This window comes from Diabrotica undecimpunctata, chromosome 4 (assembly GCF_040954645.1).
Source record: "Diabrotica undecimpunctata isolate CICGRU chromosome 4, icDiaUnde3, whole genome shotgun sequence".
Lineage (NCBI taxonomy): Eukaryota > Metazoa > Arthropoda > Insecta > Coleoptera > Chrysomelidae > Diabrotica > Diabrotica undecimpunctata.
The window spans coordinates 86,183,783-86,203,439 of NC_092806.1; the positions used below are offsets into that span (position 1 = coordinate 86,183,783).

A 19,657-nucleotide genomic window follows, 5' to 3' on the forward strand; every position below is an offset into this window, starting at 1 on the left:
AAGGAAAGTGTATGATATTATCTTTACCAAACATCACCATCAGTTGGCGCTACAACTCTTCATGAGTTTCTTCCATCCTTCCCTGTCGAATGTATTTCTTCTCCATCCCCTTACTCCACTCCATCCTACGTTATATCGTCCTGCACATCGTCCAGATACCTGAGTTTAGGTCGCCGCTTCTTCTTCCGACCGGCATATTAGCATGGTCATTTTAGAAAGATCACTTTCATCCATCTACATAACGTGGCCTACCTATCTTAGGTTTATTTTGATGGTTTTCACGATATCTGCATCACCGAAAAGTCTATAGAATTCGAAATTATATCGCCTTTTCCACAGAACATGTTCGTTGACTCCGCCATATATGGTCCTAAAGATTTTTCATTCAAAGATTTGTAGTAACTGTTCATCTCGGGTCGCCATTGTCCATGTTTCCAATCCGTGAGCACTGGGCCTATTACTGTTTTATAAAGTTTACACTTTGTTGTTCTTGGCATATTTCTCGCTCTCAGTTAATGGCCAAGCCCAAAATAACAGCGGTTAACTACGCATATTATTTTTCTTATTTCTTTGGATGTTTTGTTTTTCCAATCAACCAGTAACTCGAAGTAGCAGAACTCTTCCACCGTTTCTATAGTTTCGTGTTGCATATCTAAGTTATTTTGTTGCATTCTTAATACAGCCGGCTTATATTTGGTTTTCTTGGAGTTCTTCAAAAGTCAGATGTTTTCTGCGACGTTTTTAATACGTGTGAAAGCTTTAACTGCTTCATTTCGGGTTCTTCCAATGATCACTATATCATCAACATATGCTATTATTTGTATACAACGGGTATATATCATATATGTTACGTTTATTCCCGAATCTCCCAAAACACGAGGTTCAACAGCGTGCATGATAGCGCATCTCTCTGGCGCAGTCCTCTGTTAGTTGTAAATGGTTCTGAAAGATTACCTTGTGCTCGCACCATTAAGCTTTTCTCATTATTATTTAAATTAATTAATTCTATCAATCCTTTTGGTATTCCAAATTCCAGCATATCCGAATATAATTGGGGTCTGTCGCTATTATATTGTCAGTATACTGTGTCAATCAATAAAAGCGTGTTAGCAAGGATGCAAGCCGCACAAGACAGAGACAGATGGAAAGAGTTGAGGGAGACCTATGTCCAGCAGTAGACGCACACAGGTTGATGATGATACTGTGCTAATCGTTCGTTAAGTACTAGGGTAGTATTAAGAAGGGAAAACCTAAAAAAAAAGAAGTGTTTGATCGCCACGTTTAAAGATTTCTACGGGTAGGTTATCTGCTCCGGGTGACTTGTTTCTGGCTAGAGACTGAATTTCTTTATTCATTTCTTCTAAAGTCGGAAGCTCAGTTTCCTCCTGTTCTCGTTCTATATCATCTCTACCTTCAGCTCGACTTTCTCCATTAAGTATTAAAGTATTCCTGTCACCTTTTCAACACTTCTATTTTGTCGTTCAAAAGGATTCCATTATGATATCCATATAACAATCCAAGAACTTATGGAGGCGATTAAAGCTTCAAAGAATAGAAAAGTAACAGGAGCGAATAAAATATACATGGTACTTGCGAAGTCATAAAGATCAATAAACCTATCTTCATTTTTATTAAAAGCGCATATAAGCAAAGCTTTTACATAAGGGACGAAGTACTAAAAGATAATGCTTTAAGCAATCGTCAATATGCTTAACAATCTAGTAAATCTACGGACTAAGATAGGCTTATCTAAAAGTCAATAGAGGACAAATAGATAGTAATGGCCGCTTTTTTAGATATTGAAGGGGCATGTAATGAATGTTATTACCAACTGAGATGGATAAGGGCATCTTACGATAAAGCAACCATCAAAACAAGAGCAAGCGGAGGCTGTCCATAAGAAGGAGTTCTGTCACCTCTACTTTAAGCAACCTTGGTAGATTCTGTCAAAAATCTGTCCACAAAATACTTTTACTGTCTAGGATAGGCTGACGATATTGCAATTTGACCAGGTGGTGTCTGGGAGAATACAAGGTGCCCTAAAAATAGTGATAATTGTTGTAAACAAGAGAGACTGATAGTCAATGGTATATTTTGATCATATGATTAGATGGAATACTCATACTGAAAACCACACAGAAAGCTACTATGTCCTTTATCTACAGATGAAGACGTAGCACGTGGGAACAATAAGGCTACTAAGTAATACATGCCTGTGTATTATGGGGACCATAAAAATAACTGCTACATCGGAGTTAAAAGTTCTGCTGAATCACCACTTCATATCTTTATAATGTCGTCAGATCTGACATGTCACCAGCCCGAAACTGACTACTACGCATTCAGATCTGCGCATTCTCACCTTTCGGCCTTCTGATTGGTCCCTGAAGTTATCCTATTTTCTAATTGGTGAGTTACGGGTCACGCCCTTTTTCACACTCACCAAGGTTTCACTTTTTCAGAAGGCCTATTCGGTTTGAATCTGAAATCTAGATGAGACCTCTGGTTGGGGAATACTCATCAAAATTAAATAACTAGTTTCTTTTACTCTTACCTTGGAAGGGAATTAGACTTCCCTTCCGCCTTCTTCTATTTTCAGCTTGGTATTCTTTTCTGAATATTTATTTTATTATTTGCTTTATGTTACAGGGATAACTCCATTTCATTGTGTTTATTTCTATAACCATTTTCACCATATTTATATTTGCTAATATATTATTATTACTTATATTGGTGTGCATTTATTTTACTTTGTCGTTCGACAAGCTATTTATATTTCATGTGCTTATTTTTTTGTCGCAACCTCGTTGCTCCAGAGCATTATTTACTTTAAATCGATTTCCAGGTTATATTATTTTACCTTACTTTTACTGCTCACGTATTTCTCTATTTTCTTGTTTCAGGTTTATATATATATATATATATATATATATATATATATATATATATATATCCCATATCCATCATCAACAGACATCTTTTCTCTAAAAGCTATGGTCATTCTATTTCGGAAACACCTAACGGTGCAATACTAGCCTCCATATCCAATAGCATACCGACGAACATTTCCCCATTAACTCCAAAACCAACCACAAAATATGCTTCTCTTCCCTATTTCCCACAAATTACGAACAAGCTTACTAAACTATTCAAAAACATACCCGTCAAAATATCCCTAAAAAATACTAAAACCATTGGAAAGTTATTCTCCAAGTCTAAAACTCCACTAAGCTCGTTAGAGCACACCGATGTTGTCTATCAGATACCCTGTTCAGAATGCAACTCCTGCTACATTGGCCAGACCAGTCGGTCTCTCCTAGGGCGTATAACTTCACACAAAAGTGATATTAGACTTTCCAAACCCTCTTGCGCCCTTGCACAACACGCCATTTCCACCAAACATCACATTGACTTCACAAATACCAAAATACTGGCGAAACAAAATAACCATCAGAAACGCTCTTTTATGGAAATGTGTGAGATCCTCAAGAACTCATCGGCAATAAACAAAAGAACCGACATCGACAATTTGAGCCAGGTTTACCACTCTCTCATCTTACGATATAAATAACCCCTATTCTAAGGTAAGATTTGGCTTATTTTCCAATCAAAAAATAACACAATCATCGCCTATTTCCAAGTTTCATTATTAAAACATAAATTAAAAATAATATATAAAATTTTTCCGCCATACAAATCCACCCGTCCAACTAATCATGCAATGACCCCTGTAGAAGTTCATAATTGTCTCAAACCTTGGAATTTGATGACATATGGCCCTTGAAAAAGTTTTTGGTATCGCGTCATGTTGTTTGCATAGATTGCAATAAATCAGAGCTTTGTTTGCCTTCAGCGGAGAACCATCTAAATGAAGCCAAACGTTCGTTTAAAAATTTTTTAAATCTTCGTATCTACGAATATGAACATTATTTTCTGCAGAGTTTGTGTGTTTTTTGTTTTGTTTTGTTTTTTTTTTTGGTTAAGTTAGTTTTAAATAATGAGTAAAGTTTACAGTAGATATAATATATATTATATTATAATAACATCGATAATATACTACGTATTGAGTTGTACGTTATGAACTATAAACATCTGTATTTCTTATAAACTCTATGTCATCTTTTATATTTTAGAGAACTGATGAAGCTTTAGAAGTATAAAGCGAAACGTCTTCGATAAACTTATGAAGTAGTTGACTTCTTTTTTTATTTTTTGCCAACCTGAATGACCGATTAAACCTCTGAATTCACTAGTTGAATATTTTAGAATATATATATATATATATATATATATATATATATATATATATATATATATATATATACACTCGCGATCATAAAATCCGGGTCACCTTGAAAATTACCGATATTTCATTTTTAACGAGCTTTATCGTAAATAATAATAACACAAATACAAACTAATGCATGTTTCTGAAAATTGTTGCGGTTTCCTTTGTAACAAAGAATTCCAATAGTGCCGATTTCGCGGTAAAGTGCACACTTTCCAAAATGAACGCTACCTGTAACTCCGCTTGTTTTAAATGTCTCGTTTGTACTTCGACTTTCTGTTCAAATACAACGGACAAATGTTTATTATTGCCACCATTAGTGTTTATTAGTGCCATTATTAGTGTTTATTTTTTGACAAAAATGCCTTTGACTATTGTTGAAACGGCACAAATTGTTGCACTTGTGGAAGATGGCCACACTCAACGGCAAGTCGCAAGAACTGTTGGCGTAAGCCTTTCTACGGTTCAACGAGTGCTTCAACGCTTTCAGAAGGCAAGTTTGCTAACCAGGCGACCTGGCTCTGAACGAAGAAGAACGCCCAAGGCACTAGATGACCGTTTCCTTGTGTTTCAGGCTTTACGAAACCGGACCCCAACTGCGGTTATGCATCAAAATCGTCTAGAGGAAGTACGAAATCGCAATTTTAGTGTTGCAACAGTCAGAAGAAGACTTCGTTCTTCTTGACTATCTTCTCGGGTAATGGCTAGAGGACCGCCACTTCGCCGGGTGCCTCGAGTTGCACGACTAGCTTTTCCTCGACAATATGCGCATTGGGGAATTAACGATTGTAGCAAAGTGTTATTCTCAGATGAATCCCGTTTCTGCCTAACTGGATCCGATGGACTTGTAAGAGTTTGGAGGAGAACCGGTGAACGATTTTCACAAGCTTGCATTGCTCCAAGAATGCCATTTGGTGGAGTCTCGGTCATGGCTTGGGGAGGTATATCTTCCGACTTCCACACAGAGTTACCCTTCATCGAAAATGGGTCCCTAACTGCACGAAGGTACATTACGGAGATTCCGGAAGAACATGTTATGCCCAACATGGCAGGGCTTGGAGAAAACTCCGTTTTTATGCAGCACAACGTGCGACCGCACGTTGCCAGGATCAGTATGTAATACTTGGACGAAGTTAAAATTACCAGCCAGCTAGGTCTCCGGACCTGAATCCCATCGAACATCTCTGGGACGATTTAAAGAAACGTATTCAAACCCATACACCTCCTCTTAACAACGGACAGGAGCTTAAGGATCTCTTAGTGACAGAGTGGAATAACATACCACAACATGTAATCCAGAGAAAAATTGAGAGTATGCCCCGTCGTCTGCAAGAGGTTATTAGAGCAAGGGGAGGCAATACACGATATTGGTCATTGAAATTTTACTGATTTTTTACCACGTTCTGTATTTTCCATTTTTTTTCGTATGTCTGTTTTATCAATAATTTGATTTGTTTTCTGTTTTTTTCAATAAAAACAATAAAAACCATTTTTTTTTCTTTCAAAACAAACATTTATGACAAATAAAAAATACATTAGCCAAAAAAAAAGGTTATTACTGCACCAGAGGCAAAAATATTTAAGAAACTTGATTTTTTCAAGATGACCCGGATTTTATGATCGCGAGTGTATATATATATATATATATATATATATATATATATATATATATATATATATATATAACGAGAAAAGGAGTACGACCGTCAATCCAAAATAAACTAAGGTACACTCGAAGAGTGGTGGGTTTTTCGGTCAAAGTGGAGAAATAAAAGACAAAGAAGGTGGCTACTTCATCTATTTATTGAAGACGTTTCGCTTTCTGCTCAGAAAGCATCATCAGTTCATCTAAAAAGAACAATATGAAACCAAACATCCATAGAGAAGTTACAACAAAATATATATAATATATATATATATATATATATATATATATATATATATATATATATATATATATTAATGTGATATTAAAAGTCAGAGGTGCGCCAAGAAATTAATTAGCTAATTAATTAATTAATTAAACTTATTTAAATGATGCAATTATGATTTTATCACACTATTTAATTCTCTTATCTCAGGGTTATATTAGTGCTTCAATATCTATGCTTTACATATGATAGGTAAGGTCTAAGGGATATCGGAATAATAGTTATATATGATACAAAATTATATATTGAAATAAAATCCACACTCAAATATCTTAAACAAAAATATCTCATATAATGATTGTCAAAAAAATTTTGTTCTACGTGAACCTTCAAAATTTAATGTTATACACTATATAAATTAAAATTTCAAATCGAAATTGTTGTTCTATGATATCTCCTGATAAATATTTCTATCTTTCCTGAAGCAATAAAAAAAAAACTTTGTTGATAAAGAAAAAACTGCAGAATGGTGAAAAAAAATATCTCTCCGATGATGAGTTGTCCAAATCCTTGTTCCTGGTAGCCTACACTATCTATTGTTAGCAGTTCCCTAGGTAATCAGCAATCTTACAACAAATTATTGCGAGCCTCTCGTCTTCAATGATCTCCTTCAGATGCACATATCGTTAAAAAAACGCTAGCCTCTTCTCCTCTTGATAAACTGAATCTCTCGTTCCGGCCTGAACAGTGACTCTTGGAATATATAAGTAGAAAAGTATGACTTACAATATTTTACTGGATCAGCTTCCGTCAGGATACATTTAGTCCACGAAAACTCACAAACATTCACTTCTAATGCTTACTATCACTTGGGAACCGCCAAATAATAACGACTGTTCGCCTTGCACCCTTTGAAAACAACTGATGATCTTTTTTCCCTCTAAAATCTAGCTAAACTCTTGTTCCTCCATCTCTCCCACTTTTTTTCACTCTTTGCCAATCAAAGTTCGTCATATTTATCCCCATTTAGATAACAAACAACAATCTTAACTACAATTATAACTTTCCTAAAAACTATTAACATGCTAATTGTTTCTACAAATTCTTAAAAACTAACGGAGAATTATACATTTTAAATATTTCGATTCTATTGTCTTATTCACGGTACAAGTCCATTTGGAAAACCCGGTCGTATTGTTCACTTCACTTAAACTTCCTCACGTCACTCGAATATATTTTACAAAGAAAATAATTTATGCATATCTTAAATTTTGTTTACTACAGGTAATCCAAAGATAATGGACTTTCATTTCCTTGAAATATCGTTTATAGTTTATAAGTTGAAATATTTAGAATTATTATATTTTATAATTTGAAATATATTACGAGCAAACCAATATTATTTATAATTTTACATAGCATAACAACTCCCCGCCATTTGATTTGCCGAAAACTCTTTGTTAATTTTTTTAATGACATAAGTTTTCCAGGATCAAATTATTTCACAATGTTATTAAAATCTACTCATGATACTGATATATGTCGTGAATGTTAAAAAATACCCCGTATATTGCCTGTCTCTATGTGCACTAATTCATAACTATTTATCCCATTTTCCGTATTGACCCTATATGGACCTTCAAATACCGGCATCAATTTAGCACAAATACCATTTTGTAAATTCGACACCCTCAGTGCCCTTACTAAGACTTTATCTCCTTTCTGGACTGTAATCGGCCTTCTTCTTCGGTTTCTCTCTTGCCTTTGGAGATATTTCTCTCCACTTCGTCTCAATCTTCTTTGAACCATCTCGATCACTTCTTCGTATTGTCTGGGGGCGGTGTCTTCCCACGGTCTTGTAGGCATTGTTCCTTTCATTATATATAAAGGTGTCTCTTTGGTAACCGTATTTGGTGCACAGTTCAAATACGTCTCGATCTCAAACACTTTTCTGTGCCAATGTCGATGATGTTCTTCACCAGAAATTCGTAGAAATTTTGTGACTTCTTGTATAAAACGCTCCGAAGGGTTGCTCTGTGGATGCCGGATGCTTATAAATTTTGTATTGATGCCTCTCTCTCTTAACTCCCATTTAAAGCGTTCGTTCCTAAAGTATGTCGCATTGTCCAATAAAATGTTGTCTGGTCTTCCCACTGTTTCTGTAAAATCGTCTATCTTCCGAAGTATTTCAATTCCTTTCGTGGTTCGACATGCGTACAATTTAACATATTTTGAGAAAAAATCCACCATAACTAGTATGTGTTTATTCCTCTGTGTTGTTGGTATCAAGTCGCTCAACATATCAATGGCGACAATATCCAGTTTCTTCCGTGCTACGACGTTTTTTGTGACGTTTTCATTTTTGAAGTTCCTACTTTTACACTTCTGACATGTCACACAATTTCGAGTCACCTCTTTTGCTATTGTATAGTCATGTCGACAAATGTAGTTCTCCCTGAACATAAGCCACACCTTCCTGCTTCCAATATGTCCGTTGTCACAGTGTAACTTTAAAAAAACTTCTTTTGCCATCTGCTCCGTGATTACATATAGTTCTTTACCATCGACCCTCTTAAAATATAAGTTATCTTCTTGTTCAGCCCTTTGCTTTTCTCTTTCATCCAATTCTTCCTGATTTTCCCTGATCTGAGCCAAAGAAAATAAGCCTGCTTCTTCTCTCATTATGTTCATGCCGACGTGGAGAGTTTTGTGATCCTCTTTGCGGAATTGTTCATCTCTCGTCAACGCATCTGCCAAGATATTGTCAGTTCCTTTGATATATTTAAATTCAAAATCATACTCTTGAAGTAAAAGAATGCCCCTATGAATTCTATTATTTACCAGCCTATTTTTCATTACGTGTACCAACGCTGCATGGTCTGTTTCAATGGTGAATTTTGCCCCAAGTAGGTAAAAACGTAATTTATTTACACAAAATAATACACTGGCAAACTCTAATTCAGTAACGCTGTATTTTCTCTCATACGTTTTGGTTACACGGGAGACAAAACAAATTGGCACCTCTATATCGTCTTGGATCTGTGATAACACCCCTGCGAATTTTTTTATGGAAGCATCGGTCCTGAGAATGAAAGGTTGATCATATCTTGGATGGTGTACTCTTACAGCTGTGGAAAACGCTCCTTTTAAATTTTTGAAAGCCATTTCTTGTTCAGTTCCCCATTTCCACCTGACATTTTTCTTAAGTAATGCTATTAACGGTATTTCTTTTGTGCCGATGTCTGGTATCAGCTTTTTGAAATAGTTTACCATTCCTAAAAATCCCCGCAAAGTTTTTAAATTGGTTGGCCTAGGGTAGTTATTTATGACTTCGATTCTATCTTCTGCAAGACTAATCCCTTTTGTGTCTAATTTGAACCCTAAATACAGTATTTCTTTTTGGAAAAACTGACACTTTTGAATATTTAATTTTAATCCCACTTGATCAAGTTCTTCGAGAACAGTATGAATATGTCGTAGATGGCTTGTTAAATCTGGTGAGAAAATTAATAAATCATCTATGTAATGTACAACAAATTCTCCATGCCTATTTAGGATTGTGTGTAATGCGCGAACCAAAGCAGCGCATGCACTCTGTAGTCCAAATGGTACCACCCTAAATCAGTACACCACTCCGTCGATAGAAAAAGCGGTATAATTTCGACACTTTTCTGTCAAAGGTGTTAACCAAAAACTGTGTTTCAAGTCGATTTTGGAGAAAATGTGTGATCCTGTGATTCGTCCAAATATGGCTTCGATGTTCAAAGGCGCTTCGTATTGAGCGGTTGTGTGCGAATTAATGTTTCTTGCATCTAAACATAATCGCAAATCACCACTCGACTTTTTTACGCATACTATCGGGTTGATATATGGAGAGTCACATCTTTCAATCACCTTGTCTTTGATCATATTTTCAATTTCCTGACCGACGCTTTGCCTGTTTTCGATTTAAAATTTTCTAAGTTTTTAACTTTAAGGGAATGTTCATAATTTTTAGCCACTCAGCTTTCTTCATTAATAAGATCTCGATAATTTTCTAAAATCTTCTCTATTTCCTTTTCCATGTTTTCTTCACATTTTATTTTTCTTTCATCCTCATTTTGTTCACATGTGTTCACTGTCCATATTATTTCTTCACAAAATTCTGGATTCTCGTCCATAATTGCCATTTCTTCTCTGTCCTCATCCTTTATTTCTTCTTCAGTTTTTTCTTTATCTTCAATTTCCATTTGGTATTCCGAGCACCACGTTTCTACTCCTTTCATTTCTCTTATGATAACTTCCTTTTCTTCCGGCTTCCTTTCTGTTTTATCGTCGGTTGCCAACAATTCTTCTGTACCTTCTATTTCCAGTTTTTCTCTTGTCTCTACCTTGTTTTCCTGCTTTCTTTTCGAACTCTTCTTCTTTTTCTCTTCTGATTGATTTTTTTCTTGTACTTTCTGTTTATCCTCTAAGTCATATTGATTTCTTTATGTTTTTCCTGTTCATTTATCCTTTCAAATTTTTTTTCCTATCTGTTTCCTTCTCTTCTTCTGTGTTGTCTGGTTCTGCTCTGATTTCCAGTTTATTTTCCGAAAAATTAATGGTGATATGTTTTTCACTTAATTCATCAATTCCCGCTATCATATCATGATTTAAATCTTCGATCACCACACATTGCATAATATAGAATTGGTCTCCCACTCTGATCCGTACTCCCAAACCTTCGTTTACTGTCGTCAATTTTTTATTGTTTGCACCCACTAAAGCAACTGCGAGGAATCTTATACACAAATCTGTCCAAATTTAATTCTTTTACTAGTTTTTTATTGATTAAAGATATCTCCGACCCAGAATCAATCAAAATTTTAATCGCTTTATGTTTTATAAAGGCATCTAAAAATATTAGATTGGAATTAGAATTTTGTCGTTCGTTTCCCGCCAACTGTATAAACTCTCTCGGGTGACAAAATATACCGGAGAGTTTTTTACTTTTGTTTAGTGGATGCTTTATTGAAAATCCTGTCTGGATTCCTTGTATACATTTTCTTCCTCGTTTTCTATTGCTACATGATTCATCTCCCTTCTATTTTGTCGTTGGAAGCTCTGATTATTTCTACCGTCCCTTTGTTCGTTCATATTCCTATTCGGAGGATTTTGTGCAGCTCTGTTCCTGTTGTGATTTTCATAAGTTCTATTTTGTGTGTCATTCCGGTTATCATAATTTTGTTGTCTAGTGTAATTGTGGTATTCTCTTGGCCTATATTCATTTGTTGATCGGGGATGTCGTTTTCTCTGGTCATAATTTGCTTAGTACCTTCTTTCCGGTCCATTGTATTGGTCATGTTGTCTTCTGTTTCTCATTTCTCTTCTTTTCGTTTCTTTTAATTGAAGGAATTGGCAGAAACTATCAATATCTTGATAGTTTCTCAAAATCACGTGATCCTCCAAAGTTTCTTCGAAATGTCTGCTTATCATTTCTACCAGTTGTTCGGTAGAATATTTGTAATCTAGATATTTTGAATTGTTATATATCTGCAAAGCATATCTTTCTTCAGATATTCCCATTTTCTCGTGATATTTTTCATTCTGCAGCTCTTGGTTGATTTCCCTCTGCTTATTTTTCCCCCAGAAATAATTCAGAAATTTATTTTCGAAATCTGTCCAATTTTCAAACTCATCTTCTTTGCTTTCATACCATAACGCTGCTTCTTCTTTCAGATGGTTTCTAATTGTTTCTTTGCAATCATCAAAATATCTACCATGTTGCAATTTAGTTTTCAAATTTTTAACAAACGGTACTGGGTGTGTCGTTCTAATGTCCCCGCCAAATTGTATTTTCGCCTCGCTTGTTCCATGGACGATAACTTCTTTTCTCTCTGCTCCTCTTAGTTCAATTTCTGCAATCTGTTTTTCATTTTGCTTTAATCTCCTTTCTACTTCATTCCTGTCTTCTTGTAGCGCAATTTCAAATTTTTCTTCTAACTGATCTAATTTCTTCTTCTGGACAATCTTGATTTCCTCCATCTTGTTTTCTACTTTCTTTTCTTGTTCTCCCATTTTATTTTTAATTTCATTAATCTCTTTCTCTTGTTTTGCATTCTTTAGGGTTATTTCTTCTATCTGTTGTATCAGTTCTTTCTTTATCCCCTCAACACATCCTTTAATTTCCTGTTCATAGCTTTCCAGACGTTGCTCTATATTCCTGTTATTTAGTTCTATTGCTTGCCTTGTTTCCCGTTGGCTTTCTTCCATTTTTAGTGATGTTTCTTTTTGGTTTTTCTCTATTGTTTGTTTTGTTTCTTGTTGATTTCTATCCATTTTATCCATTTTCTTTAATGTTTCATTCATTGTTTGTGTCTGTATTTGCATCATTGCTAATAATTTTTCTAACATCCCTGTTTCTTTTCTTTCCTCCATTATTGTAGCATTTCCTTCATTATCCGATCCTTCTTCAACAATCGTTCCCTCTTCTCTGTTAGCCTCCTTCCTTTCTTGCATTTTGCTTTGACTTCTTGTGGTCGACATGTTGTTTCTTTTTGTTACTGTTTTTGTCCCCGCCAAATGTAAAATTTTACAACACTCTATATGTTGCCGAAACACGACAAATATTTCTCCCCAAATTTAATAAATTTTCACGACAAATACCAAATATGCAATCAGTAAAATTCAAATAATTCAAAATAAATATCAAATGTACGATTGATAAAGAAAATAAAAATCAAATAATTCAATAACAGTAAATATCAACTAACTACGATCAATCCATAAATCAAATTTTTATCCACTGGAAAAATTGTCCCAATACTTTCAAATTCAAATTCCCTCAATGTTATTTTTTCTCTAGATCTCTAGATCACCTGTACTTATTCCTGATCTCTCTCTCTCTCTACCATCATACGTAAAGCTGCGATATTTTCAAGCCACCACGTTTTGGAAGCCAATTAATGTGATATTAAAAGTCAGAGGTGCGCCAAGAAATTAATTAGCTAATTAATTAATTAATTAAACTTATTTAAATAATGCAATTATGATTTTATCACACTATTTAATTCTCTTATCTCAGGGTTATATTAGTGCTTCAATATCTATGCTTTACATATGATAGGTAAGGTCTAAGGGATATCGGAATAATAGTCATATATGATACAAAATTATATATTGAAATAAAATCCACACTCAAATATCTTAAACAAAAATATCTCATATAATGATTGTCAAAAAAATTTTGTTCTACGTACGTGAACCTTCAAAATTTAATGTTATACACTATATAAATTAAAATTTCAAATCAAAATTGTTGTTCTATGATATCTCCTAATAAATATTTCTATCTTTCCTGAAGCAATAAAAAAAAACTTTGTTGATAAAGAAAAAACTGCCGAATGGTGAAAAAAAATATCTCTCCGATGATGAGTTGTCCAAATCCTTGTTCCTGGTAGCCTATACTATCTATTGTTAGCAGTTCCCTAGGTAATCAGCAATCTTACAACAAATTATTGCGAGCCTCTCGTCTTCAATGATCTCCTTCAGATGCACATATCGTTAAAAAAAAGCTAGCCTCTTCTCCTCTTGATAAACTGAATCTCTCGTTCCGGCCTGAACAGTGACTCTTGGAATATATAAGTAGAAAAGTATGACTTACAATATTTTACTGAATCAGCTTCCGTCAGGATACACTTAGTCCACGAAAACTGACAAACATTCACTTCTAATGCTTACTATCACTTGGGAACCGCCAAAGAATAACGACTGTTCGCCTTGCACCCTTTGAAAACAACTGATGATCTTTTTTCCCTCTAAAATCTAGCTAAACTCTCATTCCTCCATCTCTCCCACTTTTTTTCACTCTTTGCCAATCAAAGTTCGTCATATTTATCCCCATTTAGATAACAAACAACAACCTTAACTACAATTATAACTGTCCTAAAAACTATTAACATGCTAATTGTTTCTACAAATTCTTAAAAACTAACGGAGAATTATACATTTTAAATATTTCGATTCTATTGTCTTATTCACGGTACAAGTCCATTTGGAAAACCCGGTCGTATTGTTCACTTCACTTAAACTTCCTCACGCCACTCGAATATATTTTACACAGAAAATAATTTATGCATATCTTAAATTTTGTTTACTACAGGTAATCCAAAGATAATGGACTTTCATTTCTGTGAAATATCGTTTATAGTTTATCAGTTGAAATATTTTGAATTATTATATTTTATAATTTGAAATATATTACGAGCAAACCAATATTATTTATAATTTTACATAGCATAACAATATATATATATATATATATATATATATATATATATATATATATATATATATATATATATATATATATATATATATATATATAAGTGTTCTCACTTCTTTAAGTAATCATTGGAACACTATCCAACTAAACTCCCCCGTTTCCTGGGACGTGTTTGCAGAGCTTTTGCAATTGGTGTTTGACACTAATTTTTTGGTTTTCAATGATAAATATTACTTTTTAAAATAAAAATTTTTGGTACACCAATGGGTTCATCCATATCTCCCATCCTTGCTAACTTTGTCCTTGATGACTTGATATCTGAATGTTTGGGTCTTATAGATTTCCATATCCCTTTTGTTAAACGGTATGTTGATGACCTTTTGTTAGCCTTACCCCCTGACAAAGTAGAGTCTACCTTATCGATTTTTAATGGTTTTGATCCTCTCTTACAGTTTACTTATGAACTTGAGGATCCTTCTAACAATAGTATTCCTTTCTTAGACATGCGTGTCTTTAGAAATAGTGACAATACACTAACTACAAGTTGGTACAGGAAACCTATGGCTAGTAATAGGTTTCTTAACTATCATTCTTGCCATCCGTTCAAATACAAAATAAATCTTATAAAAGCACTCAGCTGTAGGCTACATAGGTTAACACATAATGATAACAAAAGGGATTCTCTTTGGTTACTCAGAAATATACTATCTGACAATTCTTACCCTACATCTCTCATAAATAAATACCTTTTTTCAACAAGTTTTGGGTCTTCTATTGATGATTTACCTGATGGTGATCAACTAAGAATGATTTCTAATAATATTATGAACAACAGTACTCTACTTTCTCCTAACATTGCAACTTCCACCACCCATTACTCTTCACTACCCTATTTCCCATATGTTACTGAAAAGCTTATTAAATTGTACAAACAGAACAATATCCCGGTTAAGATTGCTATCAATAATGCTAAGACTGTCAGGAACTTGTTTTCTAAAATTAAAACACCTCTTTCCTTTTTAGAACAAGTGAATGTAGTCTATCACATACCCTGTTCTGAATGTGATGCATGTTATATTGGTCAAACTGGCCGTTCCCTTAAAGGACGCCTTACTTCACATCGTAGTGACATTAAACTTTCTAAACATATTTGTGCCCTTGCAGAACATGCAATCAACACCAAACATACTGTGAATTTTGATGATGTTAGAATTCTCTGTAGAGAACGTAACCTTAATAAGAGACACTGAAAACTTTGTTTTCAAAATTCCACAAAATTTATTTTAAATTCTTATCACTACAGCTGTTTCGGCTGATTGCCTTTCTCAAGTGATCTGTTTTTCGTATGGGTTTACACTTTATAGTCTCTAATGAAATAGGTTGAGGAGGGGAGAACTGTTTGTCTCAAGCTGGTCATTCAGAATTATATCTGTGTTTTTTAATTTGTTGATTTCCATAGATTCTAACAAAGATAGCTTAAGGCCTTTATTTTGAATGTGGAGAATTTTAAATTCGTCATTAAAAGAATGATTATGATCTAGAAGGTGAAGTGCGTATGTAGAAACTGTTTTTCTATTATTGAAAGCCCTTTTATGTTCTGCTATTCGTTTATTAAAATTTCTACCTGTTTGACCAATGTAAGTTTTTGGGCAGTCGCCACATTTAAGTTTGTACACACCACTGTGTAAGTGTTTTTTATGTTGGCTCTTGTTGTTTTTAATATATTTGCCTAGGTTGTTATTTGTTCTGAAAGCTGGTGTTATTCCTTTCTTTTTTATGTGTTTGGCTATTTTTGTTGATATTTTGCCTGTATATGTAACCTAACGAACTGACCCCGACGCGCCCAGAATTAATAAAAACAGAAAATTGTTTTCTAGTTTCTTTTTTTCTTTGTTCTGATTTTAGTATTAATATGGAATCACAGAGAACACTTAGATCGTCTGCCTTAGCGGACAGAGCGACTAAAGGGGCTCAACAACCTTCCGTGGATCAACCTCAGCGACAATAAGGGGCTAAGCCAGATCAGTGATGTACAGATTAATACATAGTCAGTAACACATAAGCCAGGCGCATAATGCTGACATTAGAAAGCTAATCCAGGAGCTAAAAGCAGTATTATAATTGGGAAATCCATCAAAGCAAGAGCTACGAAATGTAGCTTTAACAATAAATTCAGAATAGAGTAGACCTGGAAGGGAAGACAAGGGATATATTTCCCGGCGTGACAATTTTCCAGGCGGAAATAACGGCAGTTCATTACTGCGAGGAAAAAATAGAAAGGCAAAAATGAACTTACCCTTTAATTACCATTTTCACAGATAGCCTGACAGCGCTTAAGACACTCAATTTTGTAGAGGTCAATTCTAAGCTAGTATGGCATTGTGTGGGCGCCCTAAATAAACTAGAAGACTGAAGCATGGTTACGGTAGTTGGAGCACGAGGGCCATAAGTTTAGTGAAAAAGCAGATGAAATAGCCAAACTATCACTGCCATTCGTTGGACTGGAACCCCTATGCGGCGTTGCAAAGGCTGTAATAAGAAGTGGGTAGAAGAAAGTGGGTAGCTCACAAATCTTTGGAATGGTGGTGGAATTCCAGAACAAAGACAGGCGAAACACGACTAACAGGGCACTGTAACCTGAATAGATTCTAGCCCTACGCCGATTCTGTCATCTAGAAGCCTGGCAAATGTGCGGTTCTTTGTACCAACTGTGCAGAATATATAATCAGCGTTATTCCGATTTAAGATTGGAAATCTCATTATGAAAAGCTGTTGACAGAAATTAGGAATATGTATAAGACAACATCGCAGAATGCATTAGAATATTATGTTGACTGGGAAATATCTACGGAAGAAGTATAGACAGCTGTAATTGCTATGAAAAATGGTACGGTTTCGGGACTAGGTAAAATAATGAAGGAAATAATAAAATATGGAGTTAATGGAACATTTTAACATGTGATTCTTTAATAAATGTAAATTAAACAAATTTTGTTTTTTGTATTTTAATAAATGTATAAATAAATGTAAGATACCAGGCCAATGGAAAACATCATATACAACTTCCTTATACAAGAAAGAAAAAATAAGTTATACTGCGAACTACAGCGGAGTGTTGGTTAACAGCACTCTTAGTAGACTCTTTTGTAAGATAATAAAGAACAGACTTAAGAAGGGTAACAACCTCACTCCGACAACAAAACAGGTAATTTTCCCATGTCTTTTTGTCCACAAGAAAATCTAAGATCCAAAATGGCAAATTGGTCGCAAAGTAGCACAGCTCGGAAACGGCTAGACAGATCATGACGTATGAGGTATCGATGGAAGGGGGAGGGGATAGCGATAAATTTTTAATAGAAAAAACAAATAAGGCGGCATTTCCAAAGCGGCACTATATCGTATCTTCGTTGTTATTGGTCCGATTTTGACGTTTGAGACATCAAATGAAGGGGGATTGGACCTAGATGAATTTTTAATAGAAAAATAAACATAACGACATTGTCAAAGGAGCACTATATCGCATCTTTGTTGTTATTAGTCCTACTTTGACGTTTAAGATGTTAAATGAAAGGCGATTAAACATCGATGAAATGACAGCGTTGCCAAAGGAGCACTGTCAATTTCGGTCTATCAATTTCTACAATGACCTCAGAAGGGTAACAACCTCACTCCGACGCCAAACCAGGTAATTTTCCCATGTAAATCTCCATAAGAAAATCCAAGGTCCAAAATAGCAAATTGGTCGCAAAGTCGCACATCTCGGAAACGTCTAGACTGATCATGACGTATGAGGTATCGATGGAAAAGGAAGTAGATAGCGATGAATTTTTAATAGAAAACAAATATGGCGGCAATGCCAAGAGGGCACTATATCGCATCTTCGTTGTTATTGCTCCGATTTTGACGCACTATATCGTATCTTCGTTGTTATTAGTCCGATTTTTACGTTTGCAACGTTAAATGAATAAGAATTAGACAGCGATGCAATTTAAAAGAAAAAACAAACATGACAGCATTGCCAAAGGAGCACAGTAAATTTCGGTCTGTCAATTCGTCTATAGAGGGCACTATATTGTATCTTCTTCGTTATTGGTCCGATTTTGACGCTCTATATCGTATCTTCATTGTTATTAGTCCGATTTTAACGTTTGGTACGTTAAATGAATGAGGATTAGACACCGATGCAATTTAAGAAAAAAAAAACAAACATGACAGCATTACGAAAGGAGCACAGTCAATTTCGATCTGTCAATTAGTCTTCTTTTCGGTTTGTCAAATCATAGAGCCATCTGTCAAGTCTTCTTCTTCTTCGCAGACAACTGTCAAATCTTCTTTTCGTTTGTCAAAACGTCGTCTTCTTCTTTTCGTCTGTCAAATCCTCTTCTTTTTCAGTCGTCAAATCTTCTTCTCTTCCATCTGTCACTTCTTATAATATACAGGGTGTAATCAGAAAATAGGCATAGCGTCAAAATGACACTATGACGTAGCATCGTTCTCCTTCTTTTAGTCTGTCATTTCTTGTAATATATAAGATGAAGTCAGAAAGTCAAAACAATTTTTCTCTAAAACCAATTCATGTAATAAGCAGAAAAGTTGCAAGGTGTCACTAAAAACAATATAACGTATAGAATACAATGACAAAAAATCAAACATGGCAGCCAGTCAAATGAAAATAACCCAGTATTCGAATGACTAATCAAAGAACGTATACCATTCTTACAGTATAGCCAAACCAACGAACATCCACTATAATGCACAAGTCTACTCTGGCCGATGATGTTGACTAGATGCAAACTTGTCGCAGAATTGACAATGACTAGACGCTGAGTATAGGCTAACAACGCTAACTTGGCAATTCGCAACACGATCGATTTATTGTCCTAAGTGCCTTGCGGAATCGACACGCGACGGGAGTTGAGCTTCAATAATTGTTGAGGAATGTACCTGTAGAATGTAATGTTGAGGTATCACCCTCACTCAGTGGACAGTTAGGAGAAGACATTAAGTTGCTACTTTGACTCACAGACGAGCTAACACAAGGCCCATATTGAACGCACGTCAGAAACAGGCTTGACTTCAATTTGCCCGAGAACGCCTCAATTGGGACCTTGGCTAATGAAGTAGAGTTTTATTCTCTGATGAGAGACGAATGTGCTTGTATAACAATGACAGAAGACGACGCGTCTATCGGAGGCCCGGAGAATGATTTACCCAGTGCTCAGTGTCGAAACAGTGAGTTATGGAGGTAGTTCT

The 19,657-nt window shown here is 35.0% G+C and overlaps 1 protein-coding gene across 5 annotated transcripts in view; it reads right to left on the reverse strand.

The window, feature by feature from the left end:
* Smyd3 (SET and MYND domain containing, class 3) overlaps positions 1-19,657 on the reverse strand; it is a 378,835-nt gene that overhangs the window by 50,329 nt on the left and 308,849 nt on the right. The gene's annotated exons all lie outside the window — the stretch shown is intronic.